Source organism: Lynx rufus, unplaced genomic scaffold, assembly GCF_022079265.1.
Source record: "Lynx rufus isolate CCGP_SWC_20201006 ecotype Redwood Valley unplaced genomic scaffold, mLynRuf1.p SCAF_9, whole genome shotgun sequence".
Lineage (NCBI taxonomy): Eukaryota > Metazoa > Chordata > Mammalia > Carnivora > Felidae > Lynx > Lynx rufus.
Window position 1 is genome coordinate 104,889,746 of NW_025814897.1, and position 6,395 is coordinate 104,896,140.

Here is a 6,395-nt window from a genome sequence, read left to right on the forward strand (position 1 = left end):
TGCAACTATGTGGATGGAACTGGAGGGTATTATGCTAAGTGAAGTTAGTCAGCCAGAGAAAGACAAATATCATATGACTTCGCTCATACGAGGAATTTAAGAGACAAAACAGATGAACATAAGGGAAGGGAAGCGAAAATCATATAAAAACAGGGAGGGGGACAAAACATAAGAGACTTAAATACAGAGTACAAACTGAGGGTTGCTGGAGGGGTTGAGGTGGGGGAGGGGCTAAATGGCCAAGGGGCATTAAGGAAGACACGTTGGGATGAGCACTGGGTGTTATATATCGGAGATGGATCGCTGGAATCTACTCCTGAAATCATTATTGCATTATATGCTAACTAACTTGGAGTAAACTAAAAAATAAAGTTAAAAAATTGTAATAATAAATAAAAAGAAATTGGTTACATAAAAAGAGTACATACGGTCTGATTCTGTGTATGTAAAGTTTAAACACAAGCTAAGCTAAAAGTGTCAGAACTAGGATAGTGGTTACCTTTGGGAGTAGGTAGTTACTGGAAAGGAACCCAGAGGGTCTATGGGCTCATGGAAACATTCTTTTCCTTGATCTGGATGCTGGAGTTATATACATATAACTGTGTTCTCTTGTTTCTGTGTTATAACTGAATAAAAACACTTTTGAGGGGCGTCTGGGTGGCGCAGTCGGTTAAGCGCCCGACTTCAGCCAGGTCACGATCTCGCGGTCCGTGAGTTCGAGCCCCGCGTCGGGCTCTGGGCTGATGGCTCGGAGCCTGGAGCCTGTTTCCGATTCTGTGTCTCCCTCTCTCTCTGCCCCTCCCCCGTTCATGCTCTGTCTCTCTCTGTCCCAAAAATAAATAAAAACGTTGAAAAAAAAATAAAAAAATAAAATAAAATAAAAAAAACTTTTGAAAAAGCTACTTTGGACCCCTTGGCCCATCTAGTTATTGAGCCATCCCCCACTTCTCCATAGTCAAATCCCTTTAAAACACGATCTTCCAAAAACCTTGGGGTCATCTTTGGCTCTTCTGTTTTTTTCACACACCGCATCCAGTCTAGCATTAAAACTTGCTAGTTTTAACTTCAAAATATATTGAGTCTGATTGCTTCTCACCATCTCATGAGCACTCTGGTTCATCATCTCCCATTGGCATTATTGCAATGAGCCACCTAGTGGGGCACCTACACCACTCAGTCTGTTCTCTGCATGGCAGAGAGCGAATTTTGTTTTTTCCATCTCAAATCAGATCATATCATTTCTCTGCTCAACCACTCCATTTCATTCCAAATAAAAGCCAGAGTCCTTAAATACCCTTATAGGATCTGAACTCTCATTTCTGCTCTGACCTCTAACTATTCCCCTTTGCTCTCTCTACTCCAGTCACTTGACATATTCTTTCTTTAGAAATTTTACATCAGGGGGCGCCTGGGTGGCTCAGTCGGTTAAGTGTCCGACTCTTTATTTCAGCTCAGGTCATGATCTCACGGTTTGTGAGTTTGAGCCCTTCATCAGGCTCTGTGCTGATTCTCTCTTTCTCTCTCTGCCCCTCCCTCTCTCTCTCTCTCTCAAATATAATAAACATTTTTAAAAAGTTATTAAAAATAATATTAAAAAATAAATTTTACATTGGTCGGCCCTCTGGCTGGAATACTTTTCCTACAATTATTTCCATGGCTTCCTTTCTCACTTCTTTTGGGTCTTTCTTCAAATAGCTTAGCTTCAGTAAAACTTCCCCCACCAACCTACATAAAATTACAGCTCTCTCTCCCTATCACTTGCTTATTTTTTCCTCAAATCACAATGATCTGACATACTATGTATTTTATTTGTTTGTTAATTGTATGTCAACCCCCACTAATCTAGAAGCGAGGGCACTCACTTACTAGTGTCTTCTGAGGTTTTCAACCCCTATTTGTGTGTTTTCAAACGTGTGTGTATTAGTATTTTTACATTGGGGGTGGAGGGCCTTGGAGAATCTTCCTTGTTCTGTAAGCCAAGCAACACAATAAAATATTTTTCTAATTAATTTTAATGTTTATTTATTTCTGAGACAGAGCATGAGTGGGGGAGGGGCAGAGAGAGAGGGAGACACAGAATCTGAAGCAGGCTCCAGGCTCTGAGCCGTCAGCATAGAGTCCGACACAGGGCTCAAACTCACAAACCGTGAGATCATGACCTGAGCCGAAGTCGGTCGCTCAACCGACTGAGCCACCCAGGAGCCCCTAAAATATTTAATCCAGGATCCATTTCTTATTTGTTTGTTTCTCTGGCAACAGAAAGGTTCTTAAGAATATCTGGAGAACTATATTTAGAATTATCTGGAATAAGATTTCAGTAAGATTTCAAATAATACTATCTGGCATATATTCAGAATTATCTGGAATAATATTCCAAACTGACAGCAGGTGCAGTCAAGACATTGTGTGTTTCATTTGCAACTTCCCTCCACTCCCCCCACCTGGTCGTCTTTCATAAATGGCGTGTCCATCTGTTCAATCTCTAAAGCTAGGGATTTGGGTGTCTTTTTTTACTCCCTCTTTTGTCTCACTACTGTATTCACTTTGGGAACTCAATCAGGCAAGAACCACTACCAAGAAGGTCTAATAAATTCTCGGCAAGAAAAGGAGTGAACACTTTCGACCAAGTCTAAGCAGACATTGCACATATTTAACATACATATTAGAACTCTGTGTTCTCTCAACTTTTTAGAATAAAATCGCAGGTTCCGCAAAAGGTAACTCACAATTACTGGCTGAGCCACACATACTCAAATCCATACCACGAGTTCTTTATCCTTCTTCCCATCTTAACCAGCATGGGTGAAGATACTCCCTGGTGGCCTGATGGGAGCGGTCATGTTGAGAAAGCAGGGAACTGAGGGCAGCCAACCAGCAAAACCCAGGGCCGTGAGTCATACAACCACAAGGAAATAAATTCTGTCAATAACCTGACTGTGCTTGGAAGTAGGTTTTGCCCACTTGAGACTATCGATGAAAATACGGCCTGTCTGACACCTTGATGATAGGTATCCATGTGAGACCCTGAACAAAGCCTCTCAGCTAGGCCCTGCTGATCCATGAAAATGGTAAGATAACACATTTGTGTGTTGTTTTGAGCCACTATATTTGTGGTAGTTAATAGTAATTAAAAAAAAAAACGAATACAGGGGCATCTGGGTGGCTCAGTTAAGCGTCTGACTCTCGATTTTGGCTCAAGCCTCACACTGGGCTCTATACTGACAGCTCGGAGCCTGCTTGAGATTCTCTCTTTCTGCCCCTCCCCTGCTCACATTTTTTCTCTCTCCCCCCTCTCTCCCTGCACCCCTCTCTCTCAAAATAAATAAACTTAAAAAAAAAAAAAAAAGAACACACACACTAGATTGTTGCATGGAAGATGTAAGGGAAAGCCAAGCTCAAATTTCGGCCTCAACCCTTACCAGCATTAACGTTGGACCTGTTTCCTCCTCTTTAAAATAGGTGTGATAATAAAACCTACCACCCAAAGTTGTTGCGAGAGTGACATGGTAGCACGTGCACAAGGGTGACTCTAGGGAGGGAGTATCTCATGTTATTTAAAGCAGCATTGGCACATGCTAAGTGCTAAATGTTTCCTGCCAAATGCTAAGAGTGGTCTTCTGCAGGTTGAAAGCAAGAGGGAATAGAGGGAATACCATTTCCACCCAAAGAATATCATCCTGTTGGCAGCTGTCCCACAGAGATCCTCTCACCTCGCCTCTCCGTGGAATAGGCTAGTTTCTGCCTTCTGGTCTGAATTCATAGACTGAAATATTATCAAAGGACCCATCTTTAAGAAGAAGCAGGGGGAAAAGGCAGAGGCTGACAACTATAACCTGCTCAAAACAATAAAAGGAGATGTGTTTTTTTGAAAGGACCAAGGCAGATAAAATTGTAAGTGTCTCCTGTTTATCATCAGTTATTCTTTCCTAAAAATCAGGTATTCTTCATGAAGACGCTTCTTTCCCATCATTTTACAGGAAAAACCATATGCTATTAGTCAGCCCAAGCTCCCATACAATTTCCCCAAATGTTAAATAAAAGGCAACAAAATATCTATGTGTGAATGGCAAACCAACATGTCAGGTTACGAAATGCTTAATCTATTGTAATTCCTTGATCGCCAAATAATCACAATGGTTGGTAACAGGTGCTTTTCTTGCTGAGTGTGGCTGCAGTGTGAGTCAGCACTGCCCTGGGTCCACCTCCCTTTTATTGCCACGGCATGCTTTTCACGACTTCTCCACGTGATTCTGGTGATCTGTCACTTCTGGTTAGAATTTAAGTACAGACCTGTCCCACACTTTGTTTCGTTTAAAATGTTGCCTTGCCAAAAGACATGAATAGACACTTCTCCAAAGAAGACATCCAGATGGCCAACCGACACATGAAAAAATGCTCCACATCACTCATCATCAGGGAAATACAAATCAAAACCACCATGAGATACCACCTTATAGCTGTCAGAATGGCTAACACGAACAACTCAGGCAACAACAGACGTTGGCGAGGATGCGGAGAGAGGATCTCTTTTGCATTGTTGGTGGGAATGCAAGCTGGTGCAGCTACTCTGGAAAACAGGATGGAGGTTCCTCAAAAAACTAAAAATAGAACTACCCTATGACCCAGCAATTGCACTACTAGGCATTTATCCAAGGGATATAGGTGTGTTGTTTTGAAGGGACACATGCACCCCCATGTTTATAGCAGCACTATCAACAATAGCCAAAGTATAGAAAGAGCCCAAATGTCCATCGATGGATGAATTGATAAAGAAGATGTGCTTATATTATATATATATAATTACATATATATTATATATTATTATATTATATACTATATTATAATATATATTATATTATTATATTACATATAATTATATTATATAATTATATATAAATACATATTTAATATCTATTATTCTATTATTATATAATTACATTATATAATAATATATTATACATAATTATGTTATATATATATCTCATATACTCATATACTCATATAATGGAGTATTACTCAGCAATCCAAAGAATGAAATCTTGCCATTTGCAACTACATGGATGGAACTGGAGGGTATTATGCTAAGTGAAATTAGTCAGTCAGAGAAAGACAAAAATCACATGACTTCACTCATATGAGGACTTTAAGACACAGAACAGATGAACACAAGGGAAGGGAAGCAAAAAGAATATAAAAACAGGGAGGGGGACAAAACATAAGAGACTCCTAAATATGGAGAACAAACTGAGGGTTACTGGAGGGGTTGTGGGAGGGGGAATGGGTTAAATGGGTAAGAGGCACTAAGGAATCTACTCCTGAAATCATTGTTGCACTATATGCTAACTAACTTGGATGTAAATTTGAAAAATAATAAAATAAAATAAAATAAAATAAAATAAAATAAAATAAAATAAAATAAAATAAAATGTTGCGTTGCACTTTGGGCGCCTAAATTAAAATGTATCTGAATAAATGTTGGCAGAAAAATGCTGTATTGAGAAACACATACTCTTTGGAGTCTGGATGTGAAAAGGAGTCATTTTAACAGGAAAAAAAACAGAGAACACAGTCTGCAATTATTTCTCTACATCAGTGGTTCTCACCCTGAAATGATTTTGTTCCCCACCCCCAAAGGACATCTGGCAATGTCCGGAGACAATCTGGGTTGTCATAGCTGGGACGTGGGACCGGCATCTAATGAGCAGGGGCCACAGACGCTGCCAAGTGTCCTACAGTGCACAGGACAGGTCACCACAACCAAGAATTATCAGGCCCCAAATGCCAGCAGTGCCGAGGCTGAGAGACCCTGCTGGCCATGGTTGCCACCAACTAGGAAATACTCAAGATGACATTTGTACATACATGGTTTTTGAGTTTGTGAAACCATTTGCCTTTATGGTTTAATACTTAAAATCATAACAAATACAGGACTACAAAGAATTAAACATGAAAAGCAAAATTCCAAAAGGCACTTTATGTTCCTTTCATCATACTTGTATTGTTTAAACCAGAAAGGCCTTGAGTAGGATGAGCTTTAGGCCTTTCGGAAGAGGGTGGAAAAAACACAAATTTTAGAGACAGACAAGTGGAGTCTGGCTCCTTTCCCTACCCATTAGTATGTTACTTTGGGCAATGTAATCTTCTGTACCTCAGTTTCAGCACTATAGAACTGTTAAAAGACTAAACGTTAACAGATACCAAAACAAAACACTATCTACAGAATCTAGAACAGAATAGACATTCCGTAAGTTTTAGTTCCTTTATATCTCATGAGCATAGGTACTGGGATTTGTTTTCACGTACACCATCTATTTTTGTGTGTGTGTTTGCCACCTGTTTATACACAAACTGACAAGAAAGTAGGTCTTCTGGACAAGTGGATCCCAGGGGCTGGA